Genomic DNA, 17,344 nt, shown 5'->3' with positions numbered 1-17,344 from the left:
AAGGCTGGCCAGTGTGGCCGAGCGGTTCTAGGCGTTTCAGTCTGGAACCACGAAATTGCTACGGTCGCAGGTTCGAATCCTGCCTCAGGCATGGATGTGTGTGATGTCCTTAGGTTAGTTAGGTTTAAGTAGTTCTAAGTTCTAGGGGTCTGATGACCTCAGATATGTAGTCCCATAGTGCCAGAGCCATTTGAAACATTTTTTCTTAATGGAGGTGCTGTTGGATTTATTTATGATATTAGTATTGATGCTAATGTACCCACACAGAGTTATGTTGACCTTTGTACTTGAGACTTTATCTAGAACTTCTGTTGACGTATTGAAAAAAGTGTCTACACTACCACTGGGAGATCTACACACACACAAAATGATAATTTCTTGGTGATATCAAGCCCTGTTAATTCAATAGCTGATATTTCAAAGTGATTGTCTTCACTTACTGTACTGAGGGCGTGTCTTGATTTGAAGTGTGTTCCTTTTCTAATGTAAATGCATGATCATCCACCCCTTGAAGTAGTTCTGCAGTAATAGTTTGCCTTTTCATACAGTGATAATACTACATGTTGGATTTCTGTGTTTCTACACCAGTGCTCAGTAACACAAACTACTGTGCAGTTCAAAGACAGTAGCTCAACTTCTAATAGTTGTATTTTATTTTTTATTGATTGCATGTTTTGATGGAGGATAATTCTGTGAAATGCCCCATGTTACTCTTTCCAATGGTTTGTTTTTCTTTGTGACATCTGGTATGTGTGATATTTGAAGTGTTAAAATCTGTCTTGTGAGTGATTGTTTCAGTATTTTTTAAAGTTCTGGAGATACTCTTTAGGCAAGGTAACCTGTTGTCTGAATTTATCCTAAAAAAGACCTACTTTTCCTAACTATGACAACAGGTATCTGATCATGTGTCGTCTGAGATCCACCCCCTATACTTTCATGAATCAGTTGTACCAATCTTCCCTTCCCAGTTCTGCTTAGGTGTAGGCCATGCCTAGTGAAACCCCATCTGTTGATAGTCCCGACGGTCACCAGAGATACGTGGACAAAGTTGGCTGTCCTCAGAGCAATCCCTAACCCCACATTGATTCACCTCACAGCTCCATCAAGGTGTGGTCGATTATGACGCCGGAACAGCTCAACCAGGTGTACATTGGTGCCATGAGTCTGGAAAGCTATCTTTTCCAAGTCACCACCTACGTCATATGCCCCATCCCTGTCAAAACTGTTTCCGACCCCACCCATTATCACTACATTTTCCTCTTTTGTAAAGTCCTTATATACAGACCCTAGGTCCTCTATCACATGACTTAGCCCTGCATTTGGCTTGAAGATACTAGTAGCCTGGTACGTTGCCCTTAAACCTCCCTGTAACTTAGGGCTTACATCTCGTTCATGGCTACTACCTAGCAGTGGCACTTTCTTTTTCCTAAGACTCTGTACATTCCTAGGCTTCTTGGCCTCGGTTGAATTGTGCTGCACATTTCCTGCTCCTCGTTCTACCTGAGGCTCTTCTCCACTTAACTCTGGCAGTGGTAGATACGTGTTTCTGGTATTGATGTTAAAACTGTCAGATCGCATTCTCTTTCTTCCTATCCTCCTACCAGCTGCCAGTTCCCAACCACCCTCCTCCCCCTGTCTCCCTTGGTCCTTATCAGTTTCTTCCTCGCTTCCTCCAACTTTGCCTGAAGGGCACAGATTTTCCTTTCCTGTTCCCCAATCAAAAAGTTCCTACTGCATACTCCGCAGTTCCAGGAAAGAGCCCTTCTGTTCTCCCAACATTCTCCCCACTCCATCCCCCCCCCCCCCCCCCAGTGAAAATATTTCCTACAAGATTGGCAACAAATCCCTCTATTCACTACCCTGTAACAGCTCCCACATTTCTCACTCATGGTCAGTTTCGAAAGAATAATTAAGTTTAAAGAATGTTTTAAATTTGTCAAGGACATGAGATTGGCTGTGTGCAAACAAATAACGACACAAAGGTCTTATAATCGGTGGTTGTTATTTTTGTACTAATTGAGAGATACAATGACAGAAGAATGAATTTGTAATTAATGTCCTTTTAGAGAATTTACGTTATAGGGCGTGATTGGTCAGGTTTTTAAACGTTTAGAACTCGGAAAATTTAGGCCTAGATCGCGTCTATCTAACTAGTAAAGAATACGAAATGTATTAGTTAAATATGATTTAGAAACGTTTCATTACACTTTTATTGCGACGATAGACACTAATGAAACTAGTAGCTGTCTTTTTTAAACGAATTTTGCACTATCAAGAAATCTCGAATAGAATTTTTTGTGTTTATGTCTTGCGCCACTACTTTCCATTAATGACGTCTACTGCAAAAAGGCGGAAACAACTTGGTAGACCTAACACAATGCCTGAGATTATCTCTACGTTTTTTTTCAGCATGAACGCTCCCCATAGACATCAGTTTTAACAAATTCTAAAAGCGCCACAAGCAATACTATATTAACATGGCAGTGAACCGCGCGTTGTTAAATAATTAGAGCTCAGAGAACTATTTTACGAAAGTATAGATTCCGATCCCCATAAGTGCTCTGTTCACACTCTTGCCGGGCATAAGCATCAGTAAAGTTAGGTGGTAAGATCTTCTTACACTCTTTTCGTCACATTCGTTGTGTACACTGTAAGTATACATGAAATGGTGTCCGGACTGGGGCGGTAGCGGCACCAATGGCGCCCAACGTGGGGCCCGACTACATAAATGTTGCTGTTCGGTATCCAACTTACAGGTCAGAAATATTGCTGTAGTGAGTACAATATTGTTGAAAAATTAATAGTACCAGATTATGTTTATGTATGTATAATAACAATTTTGTACTGTTTGTAATTCTGTAAATGTCTGGGTCCATGTACTTATAACAACTACAATCCATTACTGAGCGCGGAAAATAAATAACTCAACCTGCTGGACAGGGACAGACTACAGCTGCCATAAGATTATTGAACAAAATAGACGTTGGAACCTTGTTGTGGAGCGACGAGTAACATAGATTGCTTATCAAGGTACTGATATGACTGCATGAGCTCCCAAGTTTATTATTAGAATCATTGGGTAACTGGGGGCCATGTAGAGTGCTTACTGATTTAATAAAGTGTGATCTTCAGTACTTAGATTAGTGCAACCGGCTACATAAGTTTAAAAAAGGTGTTTGATTATAGTGCTAAAAGTTCAAGTGTAGCCGCATTTTTTCAGTTGACATAGACATTTTGTGTGATAAGCTACACAATCAGCTTTGTGGCTACAGATCGTTTAAATGTTGCATTCAAGAGTAATTTCAATTTTTCTTGCCAAGGTGCTACGACTGAGATTTGCAGTGTGAGTTGGTTAGGATATAGTGTATTATTGTGTGTATAGCGTATTTGTTTGTGTTAGACTAAGTGGTGTATTTTTGTGTTGTTGGGGGTAACAGTGTTAATACAAGTATGGTTAAGAACCGCAAAGAGAGAAAACTAGGCATGGATGACACAACAGAGATCGATGACGAATCTGTTTCAGCAGTCTATAATTTGGAAACTGAACAGAGCAATGTAGAGGAAATATTGCCTGTTGCTAGCGGTCAACAGCTGGAACAGCAGACAGGCGTAGCTCAGCTGACGACTCAAACAAAACAACATCAGTTGTAGACACAGCTGACGTGCTGCCTCAGCCAGCATTGATGAATGATTTTCTAGTCGTGTTGCTGCCAAATCTCGAGTTGAGAGAAAAGGAAAGAGAGAAACGCGAAAGAGAGGAACGTTTAGAAAGAGAGAAACGCGAAAAACGGGAGCGTCTCGAAAGAGTAAAGGTTCTAGTAGCTCAAGTGAAGGGGATATTAGAAGCAGAACGCTTAGAGATGGAGGAAAGAGAGAAAGCAGAACTTTTGGAAAGGCAAGGGAAAGAAGTGGAACGTGACGAACGTTTAGTTGGTCGACTATACCAGATTTTAGATGAGCGAGATAGAAGTCGTCATCTCAGATCTTAAGGGAGAAATAGCTGGTCTGCGGGAACTAGTTTCCTGATTGGTAGTACAAAGCAAAGGTATTGCAACGAAAGTTGAGAAACTTGACGAGAAGATGACTACACTCGAAAGAGCGCAACAAGCGCTGGGGCGTGTGGTGAAATCGCTAACTAAAAATCTAGATCAAACAGTTGACAGTGTAGAAACAAAAATAGAACAAGATGTAACGAATGCGTTGCAGAGATTAAATATAGATGTTGAGTGAGAGAGCCAGGACTCGAACATGCAATTAACACCTGAACTAAGTGAGATGCAGCAGCGCTCTTTTGCTTTAGAAAGGGAAAGTGGTTGTAGGGGACATAATAGTCCACCACACATTAGTACTCGGTACGGAAACATACCTGCGAATATGTCAAACGGTGAGCAGTTGGCTTGCAATAATGCCAAACAGTATAGCCCGTGCAGTTATGGGAGTGTTGCGACAGATGTGGGTGCAGTGCGAACTGTTCCTCAGGTAAAACATGAGGAGTCGCTCATTAACCACAGGCAGTTCCAAATATTCACTGACGAGCTAAAGTCAATCCACCCAGTTATATTTGTCAAGAGTTTTAGAAATGTTTTACCTCTTTTGTGGATGGAGAAACAGAAAATACAATTTGTGATTTCTTTTATAAGCGGAGATGCAGCTCTCTGGGCAACGAAGGCTGCAGAGAATTGTCGGGTATACTCAGACTCTCAGATGTTTTTAGCTCGCTTCTGGTCGTCCCATGTACAAGAACGACTCAGTAAGCAGGTATATAACCCTGAGCCTTTTAATCCCCGGCAAGGTAATCTTCGCAAATACTTCGAAAGGTATTTAAGCAAGACACGATACTGTGATGAACCCATGCTTCCAAGAGGTGTATTGCGTAAATTATAGGACAAGTTACCAATTTCAAATTAAGGAAAAGCTTGTTCATGTGCCCAATATGGACCTCGAACAATTTATGGCCATCATGTATTCACCAGATTTAACACAATAAGACGCCAAACAAAACGAATTTGGCAGTGGTGGGCCAGGATCGAACAGTCTCAGAAAATGTGGACAGAATAGAGAAAGTGATTACCACGCCGACCGCAGTAGCAACAAACAAAATAGTCACAGTGGTTTGGCTGGCTACCAAAACAATGAAAGTACGGTAATAACTGTTCCCTGAATAAAAACGAAAACGGAGATTTTAATAGCAAACGGAGGAACGAAAGAAGTTTTAATAGTTCTTTTGCTAATAAAAATATGCAAACTGTAAATGAGTAGTGGCACAAATCTGGCCCTGCAAATTGGCAGACACAGCATGCTTCCGATGACTGGAACGTGCCAGTAAATAACATAAATGTTATACCAATGCCGCCGCCGCCGCCTAGCAGCAGCATTGAACACCACAAACGCAATATGTGCCAAAGCAGCAACAACAGAAACAAAGTGACACAGTACACATTGTGGAAGTGGTTGAAGAGCCGCAACGCGGATGTTTGGAAGTGGTAAACTCCAACCGACCTATGTAAGCCTACCACATAGGATCAGTATAGTACAGGGCGAAGGCAGGCAAAGCGTGTTGAGATGTAATGAAGGTGGAAACCTCAGGGAGGAATTAATTGCTGAACCAAGACAGACACAGCAACAAAAGGTTGAGTTAGTATACAAGCTGCTTTTAAGGCTCAGATAAACAAAATACCCGTAACTGTCATAACTGATACAGGGGCAAGTGCTTCAGTTATGGATCATGAATTTTATAAATGCATAGACCAGGTTAAGAGGCTGACAATTTCACCAGTGCAAAACTGTAAAATTGTGGGGGCCACACGTGACCAGGTTGCAGATCATTAAAAATCAGGTACAGGCCGTCCTAGGCATATAAAAAGAAGCGATGAAATGTTCATTCTTGGTCGTTAGGAACTTGGCGGTATCCTGTTTTTGGATACGTTGCGTGAGAGGAACACAAAGACAGACCTCTCTTGTCCGACATGCACCTTGAAAAACCAGGATAGGGTTATTGAAGTAGCACCGATAAAGACTGCTGACACATATAACAATTACTGTAGGCAGGTTCAGGTGCATATCTCTGACCAAAAGGTACTGCCTCTAGAAAATGTCTGCTGCAGGGGGACTTACAATAAGATAGTCCATGATACCGAATCTGAAACAAAAGAAATAAGACAAGGTATTGAAATAAAGGTGTCGGAATCGAGTTACCTCGACCATAACCAAAAGAATGAACTGACTCACCAGCTAAACAAGTACAGTCAGGTATTCTCCGAGAAACCTGGTATAATAAAAGGATACACTTATGAAATGCAAATTAAACTGCATGATAAATTTTGCCACACCATGTACTCAGTGCCACAGGCTAAAAAGTAAGCCATAGCTAAAGAGATTCAACAATTGCTTAAATGGCAAATAATAGAACATTGATTGCCAACATACAGCAGCCCTCCGCTTGCAGTCGCGAAAGCAGATGGAAGTATGCAGTTAGTGCTAGATGCCCAAGACAATAACAAAATCATTATACCTGTAAGAACCCGACCTAAAAACCTCAAAGAACAAATTCAAAAGTTCCAAGGAGTTAAATTACTTACTAGTCTTGATCTTAAGCCGTCCTATTGGCAGGTGTTGCTAATAGAGGCCTCGCGAAAATACACAGCCTTTATATTTGCCATTCGTAGTTACCAATTTCGAGTGCTGCCCTTTGGGCTTAATGTAAGTGTGAGAGTCTTTATTGAGGCAGTTGACACTGTACTCGGACCAGACTTTCTGGAAAAGGTAACCTTGTATGTAGACGATATATTAATTGCCACGAGAATGGGAAGAGCATCTAGAGCTATTAGACCGGGTGTTAGCTAGGTTCACAAAAACAGGAATTACTGCCAACTTAAAGAAATCAAAATTTGGCCAGTCTGAGATAAAATTTTTAGGACAAATAGTGTCACCAATAGGTATAATGCACGACCCAGGCATGCTGGAAGCTATCCAACATTTGCTGTATCTCTCTATGAAGAAACAATTTAAGGCCTTTTTGGGAATGGCGTCATTCTTTAGGCATTTTGTGGCTGCGCAGCTGCTTAATAATGAGGCACTGCTACGATTGTTAGGTAAAAACAGACCGTGGGTGTTCACAGAGGAATGTAGAAAGGCTTTTGACAAAATAAGAAATGCAGTGTTGGAATCAAATCCTTCACCACCCAGATATGTCAAAGGACTTCTATCTGGCAGCAGATTCTTCCTTCTGTGGGCTCAGAGCTTGCTTATTACAACTAGGAGAAAATGAGGGACAACAAGAAGTCAGAATAATTGGTTTCGTGAGCCTTGTACTAACAGCATGTGAGTGTGCATACTCAGCTACTGAGATAGTAGCCTTGGCTGCAGCGTGGGCACTAAGGAAGTATCAGTGCTACGTTTATGGAGAGAGGGTAGTTATCTTCTGCGATCATCAGGCTCTAAGTTACCTACTTTCATGCCGATTACTTCACACACGTTTAACAAGGTGGGTGCTTGCATTACAAGACTACGATTTCCAAATTAGGCATGTCAAAGGTAGTGACAACCTAATTGGGGATGCATTATCTCTGTTAGCAAAAGGTTTGCCAGAATTCACAGAATTGGTGGAACGATCAGTAGAGTATAAGATCTTGCTGATAAAAGACACAAGCGGTAGACAGGCATTCTTATGCATGTGCAATAATATGGAAATCCAACAGCAGGCAGACCCTGTATGGAAGACAATAAAGACTTCACTTGAAGAAAACCCGACCAGGAGCTTACACAAAAATTATAAAGTATGTGATGGGCTCTTGTTTCATAGAAAACAAGAGGGATCGGAACAGTGGTGGATATGTATTCCTGCAGATGCAGTCGACAATGTAATTTTATACACGCATCGATGTTGGGGTCATTTGGGATTAGAAAATGTTCAGAGAAAATTGCAACATATTGCTACTTCCCGAACTTGAGCCAGCATGTCGGAAAACTGGTATGCTCATGTGTAATTTGTCAGAAGACAAATCCTATAAATATGAGCACTCATAACGAGTTACATTCGGTCATCCCAACAAAACCACTCCAGATAACATCAGTCGATGTCACAGGACCCTTACTGGTGGGTAGAGGTGAAGCCAGGTACATCATAGCCGCCTATGACTTATTTTCGAAATATATCAAAATGTATCTGACAAGAAACTCCACATTGTCCACCATAGTAAGAAAACTGATCAATGACTACAGTCCGCTTGTGGGAAAACCTGTGACTGTGCTCTCGGATAACGCGGCCTATTTTAAAAGTAAAAAATAGAAACAGTTTCTGCAAGAGGCAGACATCAAACACATGTTAGTGTCCTGTTTTAGACCGAGTAGCAATCCCGTGGGGCGATGTTTTCGTGAGCTTTATAACAACATCAGCGTACAAAATGGGTAGATCTTTTGTAAATGTTTATAATAACCTACCACTTGAAGCGACAGTTTATACACCAGCCGAAATCATAACATCAACCATTATGCCAGATGAATGGGTAAAACCACTCCCTAGAACACCCAAACATTTGTCGCAGGAGGAAAGATTACAACAAGTCTGGGTGATGCTGAAAAAACAAGCTGACCTAAGACAGCAGAAACACAAGAAACAGTTAAACAAGGTACACAAGTACCACGTGGGAGATTCAGTATTACTGAGGACCCATCCAAAAGCCTCAAGTATGAAAATGGTTAACAAAAAGTAGCAACTGTTATATACAGGTTCACATCGGATTTTTAACATACCACATGAGGGATGTTATGTTTTGGGAAATCCTGAGACACAAAAGGAGCATGGTCTCTACCCACAAAAAGACTTGAAACCCTTTGTGTCAAAGGAATGAATAAAATTATTCATTGTAAAATGGAGATCACAAAACAAAAGTAGTTGCAGTAGTGTAAGGTTATTGCATTAATTTTACGTTCATTCTGCTGTTTTTCTGGTGTGTGTATTGTAAATGTGTGTCTAAATGTTTATGTATAAATACATTTATGTGTCTGTGTATGAAAACAGCATGTCCGCATGAATGCATGAAAGGGCAGGTGGACAATGGCAGCAAAAAGTGAATTACTAATGAGGATGGTACACTTAGTGGGAATTTCATAAAATCATAATGTAAGTAAGGAAATGTAGGCAATTTGCATGGTCCCTAGGTGACTAATGTGCACCTGTACATCATAGACCAATATCAAAGAATTTTAGAATACCCATAATGACAGAATTGTCGAACTTAAGTATTGATATTAAAGTTCTATCATGGTGGAAGGTATAAATCCTTCACACATTAGATACTTGGGAGCAATGTGCTCGGATTCTGTTGTCAGAAAGCAAAGTAAACACTACAGGACGGCCGGCCGAAGTGGCCGTGCGGTTAAAGGCGCTGCAGTCTGGAACCGCAAGACCGCTACGGTCGCAGGTTCGAATCCTGCCTCGGGCATGGATATTTGTGATGTCCTTAGGTTAGTTAGGTTTAACTAGTTCTAAGTTCTAGGGGACTAATGACCTCAGCAGTTGAGTCCCATAGTGCTCAGAGCCATTTGAACCATTTGAACTACAGGACGAATCAGTGTTGAGAGCAACTATGATGGTTAAACATACTGAACTGAATAATCCAGGACACCAATTGGTCGGATTTTCTGCATGAGGGGACACTGGCTACATGAATACTACCGAAATATAAAGCACTTTCATTATAAAATATGTACAATGTGTGCTACATAATGAAAAAGTGAAAGTGCTTATAATGGATTCTTTACACGTACAATGTACAAACTGTGAGTGAAAAGTGCATTTTAAGTGTCGAACAACATGGACGTTAAAGTAGCGACAGTGAAAGGTCAAAAACTTTAAACAAACAAAAGACAAATTTACGAACTGTGTAGGTGGAAAAAGTGGTGAGCACAACCACAGCAGGTAATAACTGTGACACCCAGAAAAGACTGTGAATCTGTAAATAACATGTAAATTTATGCCCAAAGTCCATAGCATATGGAAATGTCTATGTATTAATATGAAGTTTCATGTACAAAATAATTATATACAGTGTACAAAACTGTTGAAATATCACATGCATAAAAGTGTTAGATGTATTGTCAAATTGCAGAATTTGCATACGGCAGTGAATAATGAGAAAACGCTGAACATCTGAATGCTTCAAGTGACAGGTGGACCAACATACAACAGAAAATCCTAACAAATCACGATGACTGTATGGACGCTCTAGGAAGAAGAAATGCAGTTTGTGTGACAAGAAGTGTTGACAAGCTATGAGCTGTGCATTTTATTAACCAGTGAGATAGTAGAAGCCTAATCCTAAATGTTGTAAAGTGCTGGGCTAGTGACATTCAAAACAAAATACATACACAAACAACAAGACAGTGACACGTTTGGCTGAAAAGTGATTGTGAATTAACCAAAACACTTTTTCAGCTTATATGTGCATACACTTTCATGATAAGAAAGCTAATGCGTGGTCAACTTGTTTCATGCTTGCTTTGGGGAGGTGCATTGACGGAGCCGGCTTGCCGTCCAACAGCTGATCAGCGAGCAGTCGGCAGGACCTGCTACTACGACAATGATGTGCAGCTGTCCAGCATTCAGCAATCGGCGGCAGGAGGCGAGTTCCCGATCGTTTGCCCAGCATTCCAGCGGCACTGAAAACAACAAAGTCAGACCAGCCGACGAAAGCATCATCGTCATTTCTTATGAAAACTATGTAAAGTTCTGTAACTCCAAATTATTGATATAATTTGGAATACTGACTGTGAGCTAAATGAATGAAAAGGTTTTTGTGCTATATGTACTTCCTAAAAACTATGCTACATATGTAAAGTCGGCGTATATTGAAACTTGATGTACTAGAAAAGTGAACAAAATTAGTAAAATTAACCATCAACTGCATATTTTCATACTGTATGCCAGATGAAATGAATCCGATATGTAAATTGTAAATATTGTGTAAAACTGCTTACTGTAAAAACGGTCGCCTGCTGATCATGGTAATCAAATAATGACATCATTCACCATCAATACTTGATAATAATGGGAGTGTGAACACTTTGAAGACTCCAGGCGGGGTTTTTTAACCTAGTCTTTTCCCGTCGCCCATAACCTAAATAGGGGAGTAAAGTTATTGTTTACCAGGATTGTTCAATCATATCAAGCTGTTCTCACTCGTCATGTGAGTGTAAGGCCGAAACATAGAGCAATGCCCACAGTCGAAATAGATGAAACCTCGTAAAAAGGGAAAATGTTCTTTGTAACAAAATGAATGTAAATTACCAACAACTGTAAAGTGATATATACCATATATATACACATATGTGTAAAAAACAAAAGAGATTTAAAGTGACATGTATCTAAAAAAAATACATGTGAGAAGTAACGTGTTATTATAAAGGTGGTACGGCTGTTGGCAAACTACATGTTTTTTTGGCCTAGTCATACTAGGGGGCCCTTGTGCCAATACGTGGCACAAAATATTAAATCGTGTGACAACAAGTCAGACACAAAACAAAGTACAATGAAAATTGTAAAACTCTGAAAATGGGCATGCAGTTAGCTGTCGTAACAATAATGTGTAATGAAATGAAATAATAATGGTACAAACAGACTCTATAAGATAACTGTATAGAATCTTTGTGTCAATTAATTGTTCTTTTACTTGATGGCCCAAGAAATCAAACAGACCAGCGTTATTACTCACTCTCCGTTCTAGTTTAGAAGATAATACGCGCTACAGCGACCATTTCGCATTGTAAGTTCTGAGATTTAAGTAATATATGGTAATTTATGCTGATTGTGCATTTTTCTTTCATATGCTTAGTGACCTTCATGCAGAAGTAAAAATATTATTTGTAAGGTTTTCAGCACACTGGATAAACAACAAGAATGGTTGAACAATCAACTGTTCTTGGCAGACACCTTACATAGGAATAATTTCATCATAATTTCATTGTGTTCTGTCATCAACGGACACTTTAAAAGACTCACACCATAATTATTAAGGAAAAGAAAGTGAATATATTAATTTATGTTGTATTAATGTAAAAACTATCAACATTCAGTTCAGTTCAGACATGGCCACTTCTCGACAAAGCAAAGATTATTGTATTTAAAAAGGAAAATACTTTCTATAATTCAAAGGTTCCTTATAATTAAATTTAGCTACAATAAAAATATCCTGCAGCAATATCTTAATGTGATAACACGAAATACAATCCCTGAGATTATGTCTACGTTTTTTGTCAGTATGAACACTCCATATAGACATCAGTTTTAACAAATTCTAAAACCTCCTCAAGTAATCCTATATTAACAAGGCGGTAAACCACACGCTGTTAAATAATTAAAGCTCAGAGAACTATTTTACGGAAGTATAGATTCCAGTTCCCTATATTACCACGCTTCTTTCTTGTGTCTGCTCTGTCAAATAAATGCTCTATTCACGCTCTTGCTGGGCGTAAATATCAGTAAAGTTACGCAGTAGATCTTCTTACACTCTTTTCGTCACATTCATTGTGTATACCATAAGTATACTTGAGATGGTATCCAGACTGGGATGGAAGCGATACACAGAGTTCGCTTCTACAGTGTTCACGGCGACCTTATCGGCCCCTTCCCTCATTTGGAGCGGTTCAAATACCCCCTGTCAGTTATAGGCAGTCTCACAGTGGGTAGAAGCAGTACCACTCAAAGACACCACAGTGAAGTCTACCATCCATGCCTTCGTAGAGATTTGGATTGCAAGATTTGCCAATCCAGATACGATTACCACAGACTAAGGCCGCTGGTTTGGATCAACAATCTTCACCTCTCTGTGCATCCTCTGTGGTATCAGGTGTAACTGCACCACAACAAGCTCATAATAATGACAGGCACTCTCAAGAGCATTACTTAATCAAATACCAAAATGTCACTGCATGAAGTGCAGAACTAAATTTGGACACAACAGGCTTCTATCTTGCCTGACATGAAAAACGCCAATAAAGATTAATAAAATCATAAATACACTGTTTAAGCTCCTCTACAGATAGCAGTTATCCTTAGCAACAGTAGTAGTTGAATTTTTTCTTAATAGGTGGAGAATATGATGGGAACCCATAAACTGGTATAGTTTCACTAGTCAAAGCTCTTTGATTATTACAATATTGAAGACAAACTCTAAAAGGTAATCACTGACTTAAATTACTTTGCAAGACAATAAAATACATCACTGGCCTCAATTAACTTAAAAAAAGGAACCTTTCATGATGAGTACCAAAACTACACCTTCTTTGAAAATATGTATAATATTACTTCTAACAGAACAACCGTAAATCTGTTCATTAAAGATTTATGTGTACTTGAACTTTAATTACCTGTGAAGCAGGTATTCTTTGCAATATTTACACAATCTTGCACTGTAATCCTACAAAACTATATGTTATAAACTAAGGATACTTCAGCAAAAGCCTATCCAACTTCACTTTTAATTGATCTTTGAATTTTTGTACTTAAACTTCCTATCTTAACAATTTTACTTGGAGTAGTTCATTAACAAAGTATCCAAATGTTACTCTTGCTTTAACTTTTGCTACTCCTTTTACTTTAGACAAAAAATCACTTTTGAACACATGAATGCAAGAATTGTTCATTTAAATAAGAATACTCGGTTTTAGTAGCACTTAGGTTCGTGATCAGGACTGAAAATATGGTTCTGGACACGAATTTAGGTTTATGTGATTATTATTTAAACAACGCACAGAGTAACTGGTCCATGCCCGTATCCATTACTTGGCTAAATGTATGAAGTTTGTGAAGCAGTGGCGAAGATTGGTGGCAGGTTCAATGGCGACTAACTCTACTCATGGTTCTTGATGTGTGAATGCTCTATAAATTCTCTTCTTGGCGCCAGATTTTCTAGATATTAGAGCCATTCTATTAGTCTGTGAATACTAAATAATAGTGAGATCCACATCTGAGGCAAATCCCTTCTAATCCAGCTTCCAATTGCCTCTCTTAGCACTGTTGAGGTGTACCACGCTAATGCTAGCCACATACTGCGTGTCGTTCACACAAAGGAGCTGCTCAGTTCGACTGCCAAACCAACCTTTTACATCGTACCATGTCACTTTCGTTGCGGAGGGACTTCCCTACAGCGTTTACATGCTACAAATACAAGTGCCCTAAGCATGGATCAGCTTTTAACAAACATACACTTTTTTATAAACATATTCATATTATAATAATTTAAAATTTCAATATATCCTTTTGCTTTTTTCATATAAACATTACGAAACTCTAATTTTTTCCCACACATCAAGGAGTTTAAACAACCCAGAATACACACTTCATAAATTGCAGATACACAGTTACCTGAAATAAACCTACTCCTAATCGAAATAAGTTTTACAAGATGACCTTTCTCACGTCCCTACACACACCCATAGACACGCCACCAGTATCCAGATACACACAACTTGGCTCTCAGAAACGGTTCAGCTGTGCCCTGGAGTGCAACCAACCACAAAGCAGCTGGTCACGAACACATATGCACGTTGGCTCACTCAAATGATGATGCAGTGCACACCTCCCACCTAGTGCTTCGCATTACAAGAGGGAGGCTCTGTAGAAATATCGATAGCAATGTGCATCACTAACAGTTGAAGGAAGATTTATCTTTGGACTAAGCAAAGACTTTAATGCTTTCTGTGTCATGACTGAAAGTGGATATGTCGTTGTGTCGGATTTTGTAAATAAATATTTCGTGAAACTAATTGTGTCGACTATATTATTCTATATCTACACTTACATCTACATGGCTACTCGGCAAATTGTGTTTCAGTGCCTGGCAGAGGTTTAATTCAACCATCTTCACACTAATTCTCTATTATATCACTCTCGAAAAGTGGGCAGAAAAACAAACATCAATATCTTTCCGTGAACCTCTGATTTCCACTTTTTTTCTATGATGATCCTTTCTTCCTATATGGTCCAGACTATATTATTCTATATCTACACTTACATCTACATGGCTACTCGGCAAATTGTGTTTCAGTGCCTGGCAGAGGTTTAATTCAACCATCTTCACACTAATTCTCTATTATATCACTCTCGAAAAGTGGGCAGAAAAACAAACATCAATATCTTTCCGTGAACCTCTGATTTCCACTTTTTTTCTATGATGATCCTTTCTTCCTATATGGTCCAGAATCGGCACAATATTTTTGCATTTGGAGGAGAGAGCTGGTGATTGAAATTTAGTGAGAAGATCCTGCTGCAATGAAAAACGCCTTTGTTTTAATGATTTCCATCCCAAATCCTGAGCATGTCTATGACACTCTCTCCACTATTTCTCGATAATACAAAAAGTGCTGACCTTCTTTGAACTTTCTCAGTGTTCTCCATTAATCCTATGTGGTAAAGTTCCTACACTGTGCAGCAGTACTCCAAAAGAGAATCATTAAAACAGCCTGATTTACAGACTCATACGTATTGCTTTTTAATTTTGTGTTGAAAATGTATCCACTTTGTGAAGTGGCTCAGACCATGTGCATGTACAAAAAAGAGTGGCAATATTGCTATGAAGAATATTTGAGTACTATAATAGTGATAATGATTTCGAAATGGGACTCATTAAAATTTGAAGAAAATTTATAGATTAGGGTAATATGTGCAGTGCTCATGCAAGTTGTAGTTCGTGGGCTGATAATTAAAGTAAGAGTGCTACTCTGTGGGTAGGTAGTGGGACAGTTGATGAAGAGAAGTCTCAAATCTGTATCTCAGACACTATTTGAGAGAAGGCTGAAACCACGTGAAAGAAAAGCAAAGCAAATCCGTGCCTCTCTGCCCGCAGGCGGGTCAATCAGGACTGACTGATCACCGTGTCATCCTCAGTCACTAGCATGATTAAAAATACAGTGTGCAGAGGCATATGGTCAGCACACCGCTCTCCCAGCCGTTGCCAGATATGCAGACTTTGGAACTGCTATTACTCATTCTAGTAAAACTTTAACATTTTAAAGAATTTCAGTGATTATGTATAAATACAGATGGCCTCCATAGCTAAGTGGTCAGCATGTCCAATTGCTACATAAGGAAAGTAGGTTCAGCCCTCAGTACTACTAGTGAGAAATGGAATGGGATATACACAGCCTTGTGGTGCCAGTTGAGGAGATACTTGAATGATAAGAAGCAGCTCCAGGATCTGGGGAACTGAAAAAGGTCAGAAGGAAGGGGTTCTGACCCTGTGATCCTCCATACAACACAAGAAAAAGGCCATTGGCAGAGGATGCCATTCCAGCCATCAGGGCTAGTCCGTAGAGTTGCCATGTGCAAATACAAGCAGCATTTCTGAACTGTATACTGCCACATACATTAGAAATATTATTATAATTGTGATGCAATAAAGATAACTAAATTTACACATAGAAAATGTAAAGGAGCTACTTCTACTTCTGGAATTACTCAGACTTTTGTTTAAAGTCGATATCGTTGACTCGTCTCCTCAAAAGTATCAGCTCTATAGCAGATCACACTTCGGTTTTGGATATTATTTTTAGTTACTGTTTATTTTTGATGGAATCTCGCACTGGAGTGTTGGGTGTATTTGCTAGTTGAAAGATGCTATTTAACCTGGAATGGGTGATAGTTCTGTTCAATATAATACATTTATTTATTCGAATAACCCTTTTAGAGGCCACAATTAATTAATTTTTGGTTGCCTCTTTCTGTTTAATTTTCGTTGTCCTCGAGACTTCCTTCATTCTTCGAGAGTGTCATTCCTTTTCTTCCTGGATCCACTCTCTTCCTTTTGCAGACCTCTTTCTTTTCTGAAATCCTGTTGCTTCTCTGGAAATTATTCTGTTATCTATTATGTCTATTCTAATTCCTCTCTTTTTCATTTGTTTGTCTATTTTGTGAAACCTATGGGTTTGAATTTGTAGCTGTTTAGTAAGTAGAAAATTTACTTCGTTAGTTTATTACCATTCATTCGATGTATGGCCCGATAAAAGTGTAGTCTTCTTTTCCTCATAAGATCAGTTCGCTTTTCCATTTTCAAATAGAGCTCTCTGTTTGTATTCAACATTACTATTACTTCTAGGTCCCAGTATTTTCCTTAGAATTCTTCTTTCAGCTTTTTCCACTGTTTCAAGATCTCCAAATCCTGTTAGGTTAAGTTTCTTTGCTGCTTACAGTGTTTCAGGCCTTACCACTTGTTGATTGTCTTAGTTTTGTATTCCAGGACAATCTTTTTTCGTGATATATGTTTTTTTGTCATTTGGAATGCCATTACCATTTTACATACTCTATTTTCTATGGCTCTGTTCTGTCTTGCTTGTCATTTATTCTACTATG

This window comes from Schistocerca americana, chromosome 4 (assembly GCF_021461395.2).
Source record: "Schistocerca americana isolate TAMUIC-IGC-003095 chromosome 4, iqSchAmer2.1, whole genome shotgun sequence".
NCBI classification, from domain to species: domain Eukaryota; kingdom Metazoa; phylum Arthropoda; class Insecta; order Orthoptera; family Acrididae; genus Schistocerca; species Schistocerca americana.
Note: the sequence above shows the minus strand (reverse complement) of the source record.